General features: G+C 45.5%; 1 protein-coding gene across 7 annotated transcripts in view; it reads left to right on the top strand.

Moving 5' to 3' along the window:
* Positions 1-20,408, top strand: part of LOC135391015 (gamma-aminobutyric acid type B receptor subunit 2-like) — a 351,059-nt gene that overhangs the window by 161,753 nt on the left and 168,898 nt on the right. For 2 of the 7 annotated variants that reach the window (XM_064621080.1, XM_064621078.1), the window contains one exon: positions 7,155-7,194. The exons of the other annotated variants lie outside the window; for them this stretch is intronic. The gene's annotated coding sequence lies outside the window, so the exon portion shown is untranslated. The remainder of the gene's footprint in view (positions 1-7,154; positions 7,195-20,408) is intronic. 7 annotated transcript variants of the gene reach the window in all.

Below are 20,408 nucleotides of genomic sequence, written 5' to 3'. Positions count from 1 at the left end.
ACACCACAATCCTCCGGCGGGTACGTCGCCAGTTGGAATTTTTTATCACTTTAGGTGAAACACGCTGTATACTGCTGCGTGGACACAACAAGAACAATGCACACGACGTGACATTCATCAACAGTCAAGGCAAGCTACATGTAATGCGCATGGACTGCTTTAGATTGCTAAGAAGGCACGATTGTAAAGTTTCGAATACTGAAAGCTTAGATTAAGTATTTAAAGATTATTAAATATTATAATTATTAAAGTGGTAGTTTCCTACACCCAAGGATTCCGATGCAGTATAATTATTCATTCGTCACACCATCATCTCATTATTTGATCACATGCTAAAGGTGTGCCCTGGACGCTTCAAACAAAGCTTCGCCACATAGCACGCTGAAGGCCAACCGTTGTACGGAGCGATGCCTCAATCACTCTTGATTTGTGGAATGCGTGGGGCGTACGCCTTTTTGTGACAATGAACATTTCTGCATAAATGTCACAAAAAGGCGTACGCCCCGTGTTTTCAATAAATCGGAGGAGAGAACGATGTCAGTCGGGAGGATGGTTGGCTAGGAGCGTGCTAAGGGGTGAAGTTTACAGTCGTGACGCAGCCCACATTCGTGAGGCCAACAACGGCAAGCCGGTTTTCGTCACCACCACCACCACCACCACCACCACCACCACCATTTTTAAGAGTGTGGGGTGGTGAGTCACAAAATTCAGTAGCACATTTAGTTCCTCACTCATGGTCACTACAATCTATTTGTTTTTGTTGTTATTGTTCACACATGTCATTTGTCCGCATTAATTTATGAACATGCTGCAACGTTGACCGGTCGTCTTTCACATATGCGCCACCTTGCTGCCCATAGAGGGCTTCACTGTAGCAGAGGAACACGGCCTGACAACTGCTTTCGAACTGCTCCAACACCTCCGACCCTCTTTTCCTTTCCTCTTCCCCCTTCCTTTCTATTTCAAACCCTTCCACGCCCTTAGACAAATCTACGTGCACTCTCTTCCTCACACTTCGCCTACGATGTTTCTTTCATTTTTGCCCCCCCCCCCCCTCCCCCATCCCTACTCTGTTTTTTATTTCGCGTCGTATACGCGAAATATTGACAGGAAACGAGGCCAGAATATTTGTCCCTTCCCTTTTTCTTCTTCCCCTTCCTTCGAGCAGGCACCAAACGCTATCGGCAATGCAGCACTGGCTCAGCGGGGGCCAAAGCGAGTTGCAAGCCTTCTCCGCAGTCGCCTACAGGCAGCACGTGAGACGTGAGCTGCTTGCCTATGAGCACGGAGACATTGGTATGCGCGCTCCCGTGTTCATCGCACGCGGAGCGTTTCACCGATGGGAAATCGATGCCCCATTCTCTTCACTTCCCTCAGTAAGGGAAAGAGGGGGATATGAAAGGGGGAGAGAGAGAGAGAGAGACGAGAAAACGGTGGGGTGCATAGAGGGGTGAATGATCCGACTTATTACACACGCCGCGCGCAGTTGCACTTATGTGCAGATTGGTGTAATTAGGTACATTTGGGGCAACTCTCTGCCATTCGGAAGGAGGGCATTGTGGTTGCATGCGGTGCGCTCTCCGTTCGTCTCGCTAACGAAGAAAAGTGAAACTAGAGATGAAAAAAAGAAAAAGAAAACAAGTATAGGACGTTGAGCATAGAGAGGGGAGGGGGTGTAATAGTAAGCGTTATTAATACGAGGGATTTTGCGTGACAGTTCTGGAGGGGGAAGTATAATTGCGAGCGTGACTATGGTACAGAGAAGCGTGGTTGTTGAGAGTATGAACCAGCGCGAGCAGAATTGCGATGCGACAATGGTTGCTTGCTTCACTGCACTTCTGCGTGTTGCCCCCTGGAGTGGTGATGCTTTGACGGTGATAACATCATAAACTGGACGCTGATAAGAAATTTGCGAGACGAATAAAACAATTTGCAGATGCTGCTTCCTTTCTTTTTCTTTTTTTTCGTGAAAATCGCCGTGTGAAGAATGCGTTCATCCGTACTACGTACGCGATTTAGGCCAAAAAAAGACAAACCTGATGGGCGTGGAATGAAATTAGTTCATTTTTTGCACGTTTGGGGCGAATTTTCTCTGCGCGTTACTCATAGCGAGGTCCTCTTGCGGTTCGTTGGACTTAACGTCATTGGATGGGAATTAGCGCCAACATCTTAGCACTCGTCTACCGCCGCGTGACTTGCGGGGATATTTGAATTGATGACGCAGGGAATGGCTTGCGACGGCTGAAGGAAATTATAATCTGTAGACAGGATCAGGTCACTCCTTTGTTTTGCACGCTGCTCCTCATTCATATTAAATTGTAATCCATTACTGTCCTTTCGAAGTTTGAACCTGACGAAACCCGAAGGGCTCACATCTCTATGAACGCATCCCATCAGTTACCACGCAGCAAAGTTACACCTCGGAAGAGACATATTGCTTCTCCTACGTACTCCATACTACTGCAGTGGAAGCACGCTTTACAGGGGATTACACGAACGGTCTCGCGGGTTTTGCCTGACTTCACTTCCTTGTTGTTCTCCTTTAATAACACCGCTGGAGAAGTAATACTGCGCTTGTCCGACATTTTGGTGCGCCTTCGTGGATCACCAAGTACAGCTCCCGTCAACCTTAATAATAACACTAGAAAAAAATATGCTCTCGTTCCCGAGCACGATTACAGCTACCCTTGGGGCAATGAGAAAATGTTAATTGAACAAAATTATTTTGTTAGTTTCACCCAAGGATTTTGTTCACTTAAAATTCCCCCAGTGCCCCCCAGGGTGGCTGTTATCGAGCTCGGAAATGAGACCGAATTATTTCCAGTGTTATTATTAAGGTTGACGAAAGCTGTACAATGTGGAATAGCAGCTCAGACCAAGACACACCACGAAGCAACCGTAATAGCCGTCGTTACAGTTCATATTCCAATGGTAATTGTGAAAAAAAAACCTCTGCGCTCACTTATTTAGACTTATTTATAACCACGCACAAAAACCATCTGCTTCTTCCGTATCACTAGCGTCATGAGCATCACTTTTAATCGGAGATGAAAAAGTGCTGCGCCCGTTATCTAGCCCGAAGCATCGTTCATCATCCGCTACATCCTAATAAAAAAAAACACTTCCTCGAAAGTCGGCTTTTCTTTCCAAAATGGAGGAAGAAACGAGGCGGGAACAAGGAAAAAAAATTGCGAGAGCTTGGTATATTCGATTATCTCTACTTGTGATCGCAGCGATTTTTGCAACGTCTGCCGCTGCTTTTTCAATCATTACCTACTTCTTTCCAACCTCTTCTCCCCTTTACTTCAGTTTTCTTCCACTTCTGTTTCTCTTCCAGCCTAAATGAAGTAAGTGCTCTTTCAAGTTACCCTCGGCGCGAGCCACTTTCTTGAACACACACACACATACGGGTCCTTTCTACCATCGCTCTTTCTCGTACAGGGCCACCCCTTTCCCCTTCGCTGTCTAACTCCCTCAATGCATTTCGACGTTCTTCAGCGCCAGTTTCGCTTCGTCAGCGGCCCTTCACTTCACCAAGAAGTTCCCCTCAGCTCGTTCCTCGTAAGAGTTTCCTTTTCAGCACAAAACGTCGGACTCTTTTCTCTGTTCTTTCTTTTTTGACAGGCTGCCAACGTGCCGCCCCGTTGTCGTTTCTTTTCTTTTCTTTCTTTTTATATATATATATATATAAGTGCGATGTTTGCTATTTGCGGTGGCATCAACCGGATGTCTCGGTGTTGCTTGTCGACATTTCTTTTTCTTTTTTTAGTAAAGTGATGAAACGTCGTGAATAGAGTTTCAGCTTCAACACAAGCGTGTTTCCTGATAGGCCGAAGCACGGCTTGAATGTCGAAACGTAAATACGTGCTGTTCGCAACGCGGCTGACCCGACAGAAAGCGGTTGTCGCCTGCTTGCGGATCGAATTTTCAGGCCGGGTTCGACGGAACGTCCTGTTTCTCTCTCTTTTCTTTTCTCTTTTTTTTTTCTTTTTACACGCGAAGTGTCGCAAGAGCAAACAGATTGTGTGAAAATGGAACAAGTGCTATGTTTGCCCGTGTACAGCGCGTTGATTCGTATTGATTCTTGGAAGAAAGGCGTTATCTCTGTTGACGAAAGAAATATGCTCTTCTATCCTGTATGCCCGTTTTTATACCGTTTCTGTCGAATTATGAATCGATATGGCAAACATCCTCTGGGGGTGAGAGTACTGGACGGCTGACGTTCCACCTTCATTTTGGCAGTGCTATGTATTATCGCGAATGGCCGGGTTGTTCGAGGAAACAGTGTTATTTAATTCTTCAAAAATAATCTGTTCGATATAACCATTCGCATTCCTCTAAGTGACGCTCATAAACGTTTTCGCCGCACACTACGGTACATTGTTTTCGAGTGACACAATACTCTCTGCTCCACGTAGTGGATCCCTCTCTCTCTTTCTCTCTCTCTCTCTCTCTCTCTCTCCCTGTCGCTTCCTCATCTCCTTCCGCGACACTACGCATCTGATATTCACCGTATGTGGCTGAATGTTGCATTTATCCCAGTTGTGAGGCAGCGCCTTGGCCCTGCACCATCGGACCTTTGTGCATCATGCAATGTGCGCGCTGACCTGCACCACCTACTTATGGACTGCCCTGACTACCAGCGGGAGCGCGAGATCTTGCAGCACGAAATGCATGCAATCGACCACCGCCCCTTTATCATAGGCAAGGTGCTGGGCCCATGGTCCAGCTGACTGACATTCCCGTTTTTTTTTTCTTTCACTCTAGTAAACATATCCCCCCCCCCCCAATGGTCCAGTAGCGTTCATATGCACCAAGGTCTCCGTCACCTTTGGGATTTCCTGTCATCAACAGGCCTCTCCACCCTGCTTTGATCACCTGAATCCTCATCTCCATCATCATCTCTCACTATCTACAAATGGCACTGGGGCGGCGCCCAGCCTGCTGTCCGGCGTCATCTCATCATCGTCTCTTTATGTGTGTGTGCGTGTGTGTGTGCGTATTCGAGTCACGCATTAAAATAATTTTATTAATTGAACGTCAACAATCGGTCAAGCAACAGCAACATTTTACTTCATCGGGAGCACGGGGCCATGATACACTATTCCACAGGGCTTTTGATAAGATTACAAAACGTTAATTTGACAGTCAATGTGAGCGCTCGACGAAATTTGCGTTTATGGAACTGTTTGCTCTGCCTTAATCGAGGCGTTAGTGGAAAGAGCGACAGGGTTTTATGCCGATCGAGCGTGTTAGCGCGGAACATGCTATTAGTGAGTTTTAGTGCACAGCATACGCTATCGCCTTTGCGTACGTAAGGCATAGCGTGGTACGTTCTGAGCACAGCGGAAGCCCTCTTGATGTTTTGCGCGTGCGCAGAACCACCAACTCTATCCCTGACGTACGCAAAGGCGACAGCGTACGATATACTAAAACTGACTACAGTGAACCCCCTCGTTATTATGACCATGGTCGTTCCCGAATATTTAGGTCATAATGCGGAGTTGTCATATTAACAGGGGGGGGGGGGAGTTGCAGAGGTTCCACCGCATTGTTCCCCAGTAGTATGGTCGTAAAGCGCGTACGTCAGATTATCGGGGGTCATATTAACGAGGGTTCACTGTGTAATAGTATGAAGGAAATTGCCTCAGGACGAGTGCCGCCGATATTTCGAACAGCGACTGTTCTTCTTATGAACAGTCTCTGTTAAAGATATCGGCGGCTTCTCGTCCTGAGGCAATTCCCTTCATATTTCCTTACCGGTTCGCTGGTTGGTTCGCTACCATGTGCTTACGAATAATTCGCGAAGAAAAACGCGACGTTTGCTTGCCTAATTTTTTATTTCAATTAATAAAACTAGCTTCATTAATGCGTGGCATAAGTGCAAATCATACTATAGTGTGTAGCAAAAACTTTTATCACCGCTACCTCAAAGGTTACAAATTTTCATATCATGCAGCCTATTTTTAGGAACTGAATAACATTTTCTCGACGAACACTCTGTATGTGCAACGTTATAGAAAGGTGAAAGGCAGTGGATGGTGTATTTCATCCAAATACCCTTTTATTTCCACAAGGCTATCAACGCGTGTGTTCATAACGTAGACTATTATGCGATTTGAGCGTTCCACCATCCCCTACTTGCATTACAGTGTATTAATGCAGTCAAAGAAGGCAACATATCCTTAAGCTTGAGGAGAATGGGTAGGAACGAAAACAACAACAGATGATAAATAAATAATGAAGAATGGGGAAATTCGCCACATGAGGTGCGGCCCACGTTTGTGGTTTGCAGCACTGCGTGGAGGAAAATATATGTTCTCAATTAGGCAGTAAAAGGACAGAGCCAGTGCCTGCCCGCTTGGGGGTCCGTGTTTGTTTAACTTCATTTCATCATGTTTGAAATTGTGTACTGTATGAGCACGTGCTACGTCCTCTTCGTGTAGCACAGTAGCGCTGCATGTAGCGCTGTGTCATTCGCTCTATTTCGCCCCCCTTTTTTTTTCAGGTTGAATTAATTGTAAGGTATTACTGTGTTTCCCAAAGTGTGTACCCAAGTTATCCCAAAGGGCCCGCTGTACTATCATTGCGCTCTATTACAACAGCGCAGCACCATTAGATCTAGCAAAGAGAGGCTGAAGAACCACACAGCTCCTCCTACGTACACCGTGCCCGTGCAACGGAAACGCGTTTTACATGAGATCACCAGGGGACGGTCTGTGCATTACTTCGTCGCACTTGCACAGCTTGTGCGTGTGTGTCAGTGCTGTGCGTTGTTCATCTCTTTTAGTTCCCGTAGTAAAGTCACTGGATTGGGAAAAGTATCTCCATCCTCTGATCTCTTTGCCGCCACCTTGGTGACAAAATGGCGGCCGTAGCATACGAACCCATGCTGCGGCGGCCATTTTTGCTCCAAGGACGCGACGGGAAAGAGGAAGAATGGCATTACTTTCTGCCGTCCAGTGACTTTAAGTTTTCCTGCACTGGGGTTTCTATCGATTTTAATATGATGTCAGACCAAACAGGCCGGAACCTTACACTTTTTTTTTAGGATTTTGTGTAAGGGTGTATTGTAGAGCGCGCGTAATCTGTAACGCGAGTGCATTGCGCCTTTTCTTTCTACGTCTAATGTTCCTCTATCTCCTCCTTTGCAGGTAAGAAAAAGCGTCCCCAACGCCAACACCGCAGCACCAGGTAATCTCAGCTCGAAACCGCTAAATGCACTGCGTATAGTTCCCTGAAAGTTGTTTTTTTTTATCAGCAGTCTTCTTCTTTTCAATGCAATCCAATCCAATCCACCGTCTTTCCTTGTTAAATACACAGCGGAAATTGTAACAGCAGCCTCCCGAACAAGAATCCCTTCTACAGCCAATTTCCTCGCGCTTCGGGAACAACTACAATCCTTCTCCTGGAACAAAAGGAGAGGGCCTTCTCCTCTTCCCTTAATTCCACCACTATCGCCGATTAAAGAGATATTTTCCGCTAATCGAATGGGGGTTACGCGGGGTTATTTCTTTTCAATTCCTTTCGAACTCCTTCTATTTTTAAGCCCCCCCGATCTCGGGTGAAATTCGAAATTCGATCGCCACCGTCGCTGATCGGGATCCACTTTTTCTTGTTGTTTTGCCCTCAACCGTCATGTTTCTCATTACCTTTCCTTCTCCCCCTTTCCTCTCCCCCCTTATCTTCTTCGCTTTCCGTCGTTAAAGTGCTGCGTCGTCTTTCCGCTGTGAAATAAATGAGCCAAGACGCCTCGTTTCTGCGCGGCTTGATAAGAGAGAGAGAAGAAAAAAAGACATATAGTAAGCTAAAATCAATGTTAATTACTGAGTTACAATTTTAAAAAAAGCACGCTGGAACAGATTTCTCTTCCTAGTTCTGTGCGGTTATTCTTCGCTGCCTGTACTATTAAACTTCGTCGCGTTTGTTGGCGCTTTTTTGGCCTGAGTTAAAGGGCAGAAGAACAAATTTATGCGGATCCCATGTCGATGAAATACGAACTGCGATGGTTAAGCACAGTGTGTAAGACGAACGTTGCTAAAGTTTAGACGAAGCCACGTTTGGCTCGTATTTTAGAGCGCGGTACTCTCTCTATCTCAGGAGATAATTAATTGCAGGAAGGTTTGGTGGGTTTCGGGTGATCGATAAGATGTTTAGTTGAACATACGGCGCGATCATACTCATCTACGACAGTCTGGCAATGCGTGTTGAAGTTGTACGATGTCCTACTGCATGTTACATTCGATTTTTTCAGAGAAAGGACATAGCTATTATCGACCAGAGAGCTTCTATTGAGACCCCGTTCTTGAGGGGGGGGGGGGGTAACGTTGGGTAGACGAGGGGGGAAGATATTCTTGAAAATTGATATGCTTACTGATATTGTTATCTGCGTCATTAAGCTCACTTTGTGCGTGAATTGCTCGGTTTTGGCAGCAGCTTTGTAAGCGTACAAAGCTTATCCTACATGAGACTTATCGAAGAACCTGTAGCGCGTTTTTCTGTACCTTCGGTACCGAAGGTGTTGCGGGCTGCAGAAATTTTTGCTGAAATCCCTCGAAAAAATCCTGTAATTACTCTTGCAATGGGTGTGGTTTTAGCATATGCTTCCGAATTCGCGCTACCGAAAAAATATGCTGTTTTGCTTGGCTAATTTTCAAGTTCAGTTAACAAAATTCGATTGCGTATTGCGTGACACGAATGTAAACTACCAAGGAGTAACACCTAAGAGGTTAGGTGTTTTTCTGTGATACAGGTATACGCCCCGTACCTGCCGAACATCCCTGCACGCACACCAACAGTAATCTTGTTTCCGTTAGACAACGTTGCAAGAACATTCCGTCTCTCCTATCACTATAGTATTCTTTACAATTCACTCTCTCTAAGCGTGTTCCCGTATGTAAAACAAACTGCTCTGCGCTTTGGGACGGCTCGGAATGCAGATACCTGAGCGAAGGCGAGGCTCCGGGAACAATGAATGGTCCTTCCGCTGTATATCTCCTGCCGGGAAACCGAAACTCGTTCATCACAACTGAAGTTCATTGCAGCTACCGTCCCGCCCAATCACAAGAACACTCTGTCATGCGACTGTTTCTATTTCGCTTTAATCCCTCGCAGTAGAGACAAGCACGCAAAACATTTCTCCCCGGTTTATGTTAGAAGATGTATATACACGAGAGAATATACGCATAGTACATGACTGCGAGCTCTGAGATGACGTACAAGCAAGAGTCCGATAAGAGCGTTAGTAGCAGCTTACGGTTCGTTAAAACTCTAAGCCCCGAAATTTGTTGCGCAGAAAGATTTACGAAAGAGCAAAATAGAACGCGATATGCATTCAGTTCCGAACATTTTAGAGATACTACGTTGCTACGAGTGTAATCTCCCCGTCGAAAAGCCAAAGTCCCAAAGTATCCGTAGGTAGGGGCTGAGGTTACTTCAAATGCTACAGCAGAATATACTGCTGCATATACTGCTTCACTACATGCCACAGTCGCATACTGTCACTGTACATAGTTTATCTTCAGATTTGTTTCTTTGTCAGTACGAACGTGCGTCAGCATTAAGGCATTGAAATCTTCCTTTTCTTTATAATTTTTTTGCCGGTGAAAATATTAGTTATTACATTTTTCGATAGCCAGTTCGCTGATTCTTAGCGGATAATTTTTTCTTTAATTCTCAAACATTTCGCTGCAAAAACTCGACCTTACTTGAGAGGGAATACTTATTATCAGGTTTTACGACTGCAACTCGGTTCACTGCGACCAAACTTTCGGTTCGCTCAAGCAGTCTGGAGGTAACGAAATAAGGGAAGACGCAATAGAAGGAATGTCAGTTGTAAATCATGATAATATAAGTGTGTTCACGTGCTAAAGTATAATTTGCAGGTAATTCTATGTAGCGAACTCACATAAAATTTAAATGATTTTGTGGGCGATTGACACCACCTTGTTCCACTATCGGGGTCGAACAAACGAATAATTTCGGAAAGCAGTTTCCTTCATCACAACTCGCGTCACTGTCTGAGAAGTAGAAGAACAACAACAACAATTTGATTTCGATGATAATGAGTAGGGTGTTTCGTCGCCACAGACGTAACATAATCGCAAACTGGATTATTTTCTAATAACAGCAATAAATAACATTCGCCTTAATCACAACTAAAAGTGAAAGTAAAATATAACTGAATATATATGAAAGGGTCCCTGAGTAGAGTGTGTTGAGCCTATAAATTACTACCGCGTAGAGCTACACGGCGCCGACGCTACGCCGCGATACTGCGCAACTTGTATACGTCACTGCTATATATACGTTTTGAACACACGGTATACCTATCATAATGAAAACCTGATACATATATACGAAACAGTTCACATTCCCCCGGCATTCACAATCGTCTACACTTCAGTCATACCACCAACGCCAGACAGCAGCAACAACTTTATCTTGAGATGATGAATGGGGATTTTCATCGCCAGGGGCGATACTCTACCCCATTGCTGGTGGTGATGTGGGGAATGAAATAGTGAGCCCCTTCACAATAAGGATAGACGTCCTATGGTGTCCAAAATGGTCAAAAGAGCTTTCAGGGCAGAGCGTTGGTGGATTGGATTTGGTCAGGGAACAAGCAATTTTGAGAGAGAGAGAGAGGGCGACAGTCCAGCTGATTAAGAGACCCGGAGAGTGCGGTTCGGGAAGGTTTGTAGTGTGGGCAATGAAGAAGAATATGCTCTAGATCTTCTAGAGTACCGCAGTGACAGCATCTGGGACAGTCAACTTGTCTCAAGCGGTAACGCCACTGAGCTGTACAAGCCACATCGAGTCGTATTCAATGAATTAATGCAGCATCTTGACGAGAGGTGTTTCGTGGCATGCGGAAAGCAAGCGTTAAATCGACTCTTGACAGATATAGAAAATTTAAAGTCAAAATACAAAAGCTATTCTTCACGAAGGTCAGCCCCCGAACGAAAAACTGCCGGGCAGCTTCAGCCGAAGGAGCGGCTACCGCGAAGCACGGGCTTGTACCGGGACAGAAATCAATATCTCTTCCTCGCAATGGGGGGTGCGCGCATGCACCGACGAATGTCAGCGAGCACTGCCCGCCTGTGCCGCTCCTGTACGTCTGTTTGGGGATTCAGTCTCATGAGGAAAAAGAAGAGGAAGGAAGCCGGATTTGCAACTCGCTCCCTTCTGGACGTGCGTGCAAGCATCCTTAGCGTGCACAACTGTTTCGTGGGCTTATATTTTAGTTTCGCGAGACGGTATAGGTCAGGCGCGCTCTGCCACTTGGGGTTTTGACGAGTTTTGTAAGGTACAGAAGATGGGCTTTGACCGATTACGTTTGTAGGGTTTAGTTCAGTCGAATTTCTACATGTAAAAATTCGACCATGTAGAAATCCGACCATGTAGAAATTCGACTGAACGAAACCCTACAAACGTAATTGGTGAAAGACCATCTTCTGCGTCGTCTGAAGACGACGGTATTGTTGCCACTAGACGAAAAAAGAGAATGAACCTCCGACGTCATTTGATCGCTGGGAGCATGGTTGATCATGTGCGGATATAATTCTATCGTGACGATCCAGATTAACCGTTCCGTTTCTTTCTTTTCTATGTCCATTACTGGGGCACTGATGACTGGTACGCTTCTGGTTGATTTCTAAATATAATAGTCCTCATGGAAGATTCAAATAAGTGGATATAATGGTCACATATATAGACAGAAAAATTTGAAGGAGGAAGTGAAGCGAAGTGAGTGAAGCTGACACACATACATAAATGGGATGATGGTGTGGTGGGTGATTCACTGCCACCATGGCGGTACACTGCCCTATTGCTCTTGCGGAAAGGATGAGAAAGGGATGATGATGGAAAGGTGCCCTATTAGAGTTCGTCCATTAATCCAGTTCTGGAGAGGAGCTCGGCAACAACTCGTAGGCCTTGCATCTGATGTAGGGGGTCCGCCCATGGCCCGAGAATTTTGGCTAAGCTGAACTGGCGTTGATCGACGCGTTGCAGAGAAGTTTCAATGAGGGTGCGCTCGCGATCATACTGTCCGCAGATCAGGAGGATGTGATGGAGGTCACCACGCACACTACACGTGGAACAGAGGCTGGATGCGCAGACACCGAGGACATGTGTGAAAGCCGGTGTAAAAGGCACATTCTCATGTGGTGGAAGACTGTGGTAAAGGAACATGGCATTCGGCGCGGGAGAGTAAGGGACAATGTGGTATCAACGGAGTAACGCAGAGAGTGGGAGGTGATGTCACGTTACCATCGAGAGTGCACCTTGGGGCCGGGGAGGCTTAAGATGAGGTAACGGCGATCCCCCCGAGACAAGATGATGGGGACAAGACGGGTGCATTGATGCGCGCCTGTGGCTGTTCGATCTGCGTCCTCGTTTCCACTGATGCCCACATGACCCGGCGTTCACTGGCAGACGATAGAGTGGCTCTGTGCGCTTGCTTTCTTATAGACTTGTAGAATTTCAACTACCACAGGGCTGAGGAAGCCGGCGAAGTCCCATAGTCGCCACACACTGCAGTGCAGATCTGGAATCCGTAAAAACGACCCAGGAGCGAAAGGGGCTGTCAGTAATTTTCCGCAGGGCGAAAAGAATAGCATAAAGCCCAGTGCATTTTTGACGATGTTTGAGAGAAGCAGGGAACTTTATAACACATACAGCTCTAGCAACGTTATTTATGTAAAACATCACGTGCTGTGATACCTTAACATTCGAACTTAATGACGCTACAAACAATTATGGTATAAAAATCTGTTCGGAATGTGCGCTTCCACGAAAAAAAATATATTGCAAGACAAGTAATTTTTAAATTGCGGAATTTAGCAGCAAGTGTAATTTGCTTTCTCAGAGCATTTTTTTTATCGTCAAATAATAATTTTCGTCAAATTATTATTTTTTCGTTGGGTAATAAAGCCAAAACAAACGTACTTTCTTTTTCCATTTATCCATCCACCATTCATCCGCTTGTCAGTAAAGGGTGCTCTGCCGCAGTGAGAAGCATAGAAAGGGAAAGTATCCTTTACAGGAACAAATCGAAATCGTTCTCTTTCTCTCTCTCTCGTTTCTTGCTCTTTCCTTTGTCCTTGCTCTCAAGAAGCATGTATATCAAATAAGAGTTTTCAAAATCACTTTTCTATAAAACTCACTACCACAATCGTGTGTGATGTACGAGATGCTGCTGTAATACAAGATGCTCTTGACGTTAGGGCCCGTCGCTTATTGTTTCTAAAAATGTGATCATTTGTTCTGTGCTTCTGTATCGAGTAGCGGTGCAGAAAATAGAAGGAATCTAGGATCGTGTACAGCGAATTTTTATTTTCTGATACTTTTTGTTATGGGCTTTTCAATTTACACTAATGGGAATTTAGTTTACACTATGACCTTAATCGATCCAAAAGTTCATTCTTCTTTTGCGAATTTGCAGACGGACATCATATTTGCTTTGCTGATCTTGAAGAAAAGATTATGCGTTCTAGACGACACAATCAAATACGTCATATTACAAGGTGCGCACGCATTTTATCGCATTAGAAGAATTACTCCAAAGAACGGAATAAGCGCAGTGTATGCGCTAGTCACAGCTTCTGCAGATCTGGCTCCAAATCCTCCTTGCCTGCGGAGCCACTGCATGTTTTTAATACTGTGCAGACCACCACCACGAACGCGCAAGGGCTGGTTTTGTAAGGGAGCAAAATTTAACGCCTTGTAAATAAAGAAAAATTTACATATTTCGTTTTTTTCCTGAAGCCGTCCCTATTCGAGAGCGCGTGTTGCAACCGACAAGGTTCTGCGTTATGTCGTCTGTGCCTCATTCCCGATCAGCGTTCTCTCAGTATATCAATATTTTACGTACAGTAAAACACACAGACACTGCTCAGCACATTGCACGGCTGCTTTATTTTTTCAGAGTTGTTTTGGTGTTTTTCAGTATTCTGCAGCCTGAAATATCACAGTCTCGCTTCGACAAAGATAATAATAATAATAAGATAATAATAAGCCATCTGGACTCACTGCAGCGCATGAAAGATCCTTCGTCGTTTTTCCTCGATGAACATCACGAAGGGGTCTGCTCCATACGTGATATACCTTCCACATCTGTGAAGAACTGCATTAGTAGGGCTTTCTCTTCGTCGTAATTACAGACACGGTTCCTTCTCAGGACTTGTGGAGCCGGAGTTGAAGTCCAGGTGCTGCGAAACGGAAACGTTCCAGCATTCTCACAAGCTATGCTAAGTAATATGCAGCATTGCTCAGTCGAATAAAACAAAGTCCACGTCTGTTGGCCAAGACTCGCCATGCACGCGAAAAACAGAAGTGTGAGTAACATTAAATTTCTCAAATGTCGTCTATAATAAACCGTTTGCGTTCGAAGCTGCGTGATAGCAAACTTTCGTTCGAAACTCCTACCGTGCAGCAACATATTCCTGCATCTTTTATTAGCAATTCAATTATATAATCATTCATGTTCGAAACAGCCGCAACCTCCTGGCAAACAGAAATCACGCAGTAACATGATGCGACACTTTTAAGTCGACAGTAGGAGTCTTACGGCCCAGCAACAGGTAAACACGAACATTTTCGTAGTAAGCAGATAAAAAAAGAACATTGCTATACGTTGGACACAAGGAAGCATCCGTACAAATCGGTACCGAACAATACGTCAGCTCCAGTGCGCGGATAACTTCCGCATATTGATATTTTCTTAATATGGTCTTGGTTGTTCCGTGTTATTACATAGCAGTTCATAACCGCAGTATGGTGTCATAACGGGTATCACAGCGATTCGTGCATTTCCTGGTTTGCTGTTGGGTTCACCGAGCGTACCATTCAGCGCGCGAAGCCCATCTCCCTCGCTCCACCTCGGGTAGGCTAGCGGACATCCGCTACCCCGGTGGTTCTGCAGCCGAACGTTCCTCTAAAGCAATAAACCTTACTCCCTTTCTGCAGAAGGCAGGACTTGCTCAACGACCCATCTAATACTTTGCTCTCCCCGACGAACTCATGCACCCTCTACGCATTTCCACCCTTCATCCTCTATCCTCCATCCGTCCGTCCATTCTTTTTTTTTTTTTGCTATAGTCGTGTGTGGCCAACAATGGCGAGCCGACCCTGCCATTACCCCCCCCCCCCCCCCCCCATCGCCTCTTATCATCCCGGTTGTTAGCTTTTTCTCCTGCTACTGAACACCACCAAAAGTTTCAACCTCCTGAGATCCGACAAAAATATTGCGGTTGATGAAGAAGACTACATAATGACTACTCCGACATTGTGATAAAAAAAAGCGTTTATTAGCACATTAGCATTCGTGCCTTCATTTGCGTGTTATTACATGTGCAATATATTGCACATTGGGACTATAAGGCATACATTTTACGGTCACACTTCCGGTGAAGCAGGGAGAGTGAACAATGCCGACTTACTCAGTTTTAAAGCTGGCCTTTAGCGCTTGAAATGGTTCGAAGAAATTTGAAGCAAATAAAATGCTTCTCCTGGCGTATTCCGACGTCCTTCTGGTACGGTTCAGGTCGTAGCTTTTGCCACTGAACCCATCCCAGAGCCTTAAATCGCATCGCCATCCCAGTAGGATCTTGTAGAAACTCGCGATAGTGCAGTAAACCCAAAAATCCCGTGATGCGCCTGTGAAGTGACGTTCGATGGGGAGTGTGAGTGACGTCACTACATTTCAAAGCCCGGATTATCCTGATTCGCGTACGCTGTTATGATCACAACGAAAGAGGATTCGCCGAGACGACGGAAACCTCAAAGCTCCTGCATGCAAACAAGGCACTCATTTGCATTCTCCTCAGTTCATGATGACGTCACGTGTTTATCTTGCCTATCAGAATTCATGAGGGCTTTGTGCCACGGAAGCCATTTGCACAAGGGATGAGGGCTAGTAGATTGAATGAGCCATATTTCGGAGGTAGGTAGTACGAAGCAGGCAGGACTATGGAGTTTGGTTTGCAGGATAGTCAACAAGGAGATAAAAGGATAGGTGGGGATGAGGAGGATGAGGTGTGGAAGGGAAGTACGGGATGTAGGGAAGAAAATTGTGGAGATGTTGACTTTCACAATCGAAGGCGCCTGGAAGCAAGGACGAATATGTAGTGTTTGTACATGCATTTTCTGTTATGGAGGGATAAGATGGATGGAGGGATAAGATGGGTGGATGCATATAAAAAGAAAGAAAGGAAAAGTTGGAAAGAAAGAAAAACTGAAAGGACAAAGTTGAGACGGAAGCGTAAGGGGTGTTGGGCGGCATCCATTGCATTGTGGTGTGTCTAGCTCCGGAGTGTTTGCTGCGCAAACATAAGTTGAGATTACGTTAGTTGTTCAAGTTGGATAAATTCATCTTCGAGACGCGTAATTTGAAAGTGAACCGGATTATTTCTTGCAATTTCTCAATTTGTGTGCGTTCCGTGTGATATATTTGGATGACCACAGCCATTTCGGCGCTGATATCTCTTTGGGGCTGTCATAATCTTACGTTTCTACAGCCTTCGATTAACCTGACATTTTTGGATTGCATTTTGTTAGCAGTATAGCTCAAAACCTCCACAATGAACTTTCTATAATTTACTACCAGTCCTGTACTAGAAGGAGATGAACGTTTAAAGATAAAGATGGACATAGTAGTTCCACAGATGTTGATCTGTCCGCTCCATGGCACTAAAAGCTGAATCAATCTCAGCGACCGACTGGGGTTCAAAGAAAAATGAACGAGCAAAACTGGAATGTGAAGAAGAAATGGGATTTTTTTTAAAGTAGAAATTCCAGGAGTTGTGCGAAACCACTATAAAGCGACGAGGACGGATATGTCTGACTTTGCTTCGCTGAGGATTGTAAACATTATAACCTGGCGTCCGCCTCAGTGTCCCTGAAATATTTGACTAGAGCGCGGAACGCTCGTTGCCTGCCATGTCGGTGCCGCACGAATGAGATGGATGTGATGAAGTTCTCCGGACGATTGCAGTATTGTTTGCATCGCTGCGTTCTCATGAAAAATGCCGAAGAAGGAAAACAGAAAAACAATAACTCTATCGCAGGCACGCGTCTGATCAATATATATATTCAGCATAAAGGTATTATAAGAATACTCAAGTATCTTGGACTTGCCTCCCCTTCTGTACCTGAGAGGGGGGGACATGTTTAATGTTGAAAAAAAAAAAGTGCCAAAGACGCCAAAGAGGCCAATAAAATGCTGTTCATAACGTCGACACGTTTCCATAACTCTGTCTGGGAACATTTTTGGTCAACGCGCGTGGCTTTCATCTATATGACACACCCTCTTCACGGAAGCCTTTGTCTAACGATGTACCTTACCTTTTACTTTTCTGACACTTTTCACAACTCAACTGAACAACAACAACAGCAACTCAACTGGAATAACCCCCTATTACTTCTCTCTCATACACACGTGACCCTAGTGCGTCACAAAAGAAGAAAACAATAAAAGCATTTCTCGTTTTGTAGACAGCACATTTCGATCAACTCGTACGACCTAAACGTGCTTTCAGCGGAAGCCGAAGTGATGGCTTACTGCTGCGTTTGACGTGACTCCCGAGGCCATAGCATACAAGTGGTGAAATTATTTCCCCTCTTTCAGACGAAAAGTCAGCTACGGCAATAGAATAGTAACGATCGCATGTTCCGCTCACCTCGAGAATGGACTGAGGTCGAGATATGGCACTGTGAACTTCGATAGCCTCGGTGTACTGGAGTGAATAACGAAATGCACGGCTGGCTTCGCTGTGTTCTTTCGGTACTTTCCGTTCGCGTTTCATGTCTTCGTAGATGGGAGCCATGGGACGTGGGGTGCTAAAAGGACAGCAATGTCAAGAAAGGACAACAGGGCAGAAATGGCTTTACAAATACGCACTGCGATACACAAACTGTATAGAGGAAGAGGTATCGGGTTAGGAGCCGCCAGTCTTTCAAACGGGAGTGTTCTGCTGTGCTAACAGAGGCACATATAGACGGTGGATAGACGTCCAGGCCAAAAATCGAAATCGCAGTAGGTGTGCTTTATGTCTTCGTGCAGAAAGTTATTCTCAAAAAGAACTAAAGCAGTATTATTGGCGCCACTGGTGCTTGTACCAGCTCCCGCGGCCTAGTGTAGCTACCCAAGCAGCACAACATCTTAGCCCAATATTGGACCGATACTGGCCCGATATTGGGCCGGCGTTGCCAAAATTGGACCAAGATGTTGTGCTGCTTGGGTATAGTCGTGTTCAACTTAAGAAGGACAAGAAATCTAGTTCGTCATCTACAAACGCCGTTGGCGATAAGGAGACACAATAGCGCGCCATGAGAAATAGTGCAGCGCCACCAGGCGGGAGGGCTCGCGTAGTGTCAAGCGGTCACTCTTAACAGCCAGTACGGCAGCAGAGTGAGCATGATGGGTTGCATTACCTGGCGGAAGAGGGAGAGAGTGACGTCTCTGTGCCCAGCCATTCTACCTGCGGCGCAGTAATATTTTGAGAGCTGACTTACTAGATTTCTTTTCCTTCTTAAGTTTAACTATACGATGGTTGCCTTCCACGCAGTGGCTGGGATGTGACCCGGATTCGAATCCGCACACTGGCGGTGCTATCTGGTTGTTTCCCCAGGGTTGCCCTGGGACGCTTCACGGCAACTGTCGGCACAGTTCCTTGTGAAGTCGGCCCAGGACGTGCAATCTCCCCCGAGCAATATACCTACATCGGCAGGCAGACCGCTTGGCAATAATACGCCACCAACTGGTGGTGGTGGTGGTGGTGGTGGTGGTGGTAGAAGGGCAACGTCACGACTGTCGTTGACCACCACTGACTGAACCACCAACTGACCAACCAAGCAATCAACGGACCATCCAATTGCGGGCGCCATTTCAGATTCATGTCGGTAGGCAACATAGGTGCAGTTACAGCTTAGACGCCGTACATCCCCGGTTCCATCGACATCGTCCGTAAGCAGTCAAGAAAGAAGAAAGTGAGGATTCATGAATGATGCTATCTCTCGAATCGGAAGAGCAGCTACGCTTTAAGAAAAAAAAAAACAAAGGTGTAAATTGGAGCTCAATTACAGCTTCTTGTGCTGTAGATTGCAACTACTCCCCATTTTAGTCTGAGTCCCCCCAGTCTGAGTTAGTCCCACACATACTGAGAGATAGACAGAATAGCCAGTCACCTGTTTCTTATCCGATCTCTTCCTTAAAGCTAGCAGGAGGCTGCTCCAATAAAGAAGTACGCCAGTGCCATGTTAAGTCAATTTTTGTCCCAAGCTGTACAAGCTTTCTGTACTTCAACAGGTGCAATACACTCGACAGGTGGTACAGATATTTACACTGATGTACATAAGAGAAAGGGGACAAAGAAGGGGGTGAGGAGGAAATGCAAATTCTTGTTGGAGAGGATTGAGGGCGCGAAGTAATTATAAACAAAAGAAGGCGGCGTGCAGTAGGAGTGTTACCCCAGACAAAAACCGTTGAGAGATCTCTCACCCACTCGCTCACCTGAGATCTCTCAACGGTTTTTGTCTCGGGTAACGCTCCTACTGCACACCGCCTTCTTTTGTTTATAATTACTTCGCGCCCTTTTTAATCCTCTCGAACAAAAATTTGCATTTCCTCAGCATCACCTTCTTGCCCTCTTTCTCCGATGTGCATCAGTATAAATATATGTTCCACGGGTGAAATGTATCGCACCTGAAGCTTGTACCATAATAATAAATACTATCGTCTTCAGTGTGTGTGTGTGTGTGTGTGTTTTCTCTCTTAGCGTATGGTGAGGTAGAAAGCGGGACAGTGGAGCTGCTGAAATGCAGTTGTCTTCTCCTCATTCTCTCTTGGTTTGGCGTTGTGTTGTCCTCATTCTCGCTTTCGTGTTGTCTTGGCGCCATATTCTTAGTAGGTACTGCTGAAATGCATATGTTTGTCTCTCTCTGATTTGCTTTTCCTGGTTTTGGTAGGGCAGCTCGTTTTCACTGAATAGGCCCAAAGGTCTTACCTTCGGTAGAGAACCTCAAGCGTAAAAAAGGCGACTGCCATCAAGTGCGAAAAAACTTCATGCTCGTTACGAAAGGAGACGCGTTATACTTGACGATTAATGAAAAACTGAGGCAATCATGAGTTTCCGCAACATTTAAAAGCTACCACATGCTTGCTTTTTACGCAATTTGTTCCATGACGCGGGATTCAGCAGCGCTGAGGAACGAATTAACAACAACAACAACTTTATTTTAATGATGATGTTTGGGATGCTTCATCACCGCTGGCGATACTCTACTCTACTGCACGTTGCACTGCCATTGCAGGGTTGAGTAAACAAACGCTGGACATGGCAGTCCCGGGAACAACGACAACTTTTACCATCCATACCACCGAGATCACGAATAAGGTCGTTGGACCG

This window comes from Ornithodoros turicata, chromosome 4 (assembly GCF_037126465.1).
Source record: "Ornithodoros turicata isolate Travis chromosome 4, ASM3712646v1, whole genome shotgun sequence".
Lineage (NCBI taxonomy): Eukaryota > Metazoa > Arthropoda > Arachnida > Ixodida > Argasidae > Ornithodoros > Ornithodoros turicata.
This window is presented reverse-complemented; position numbering and strand designations above follow the sequence as displayed.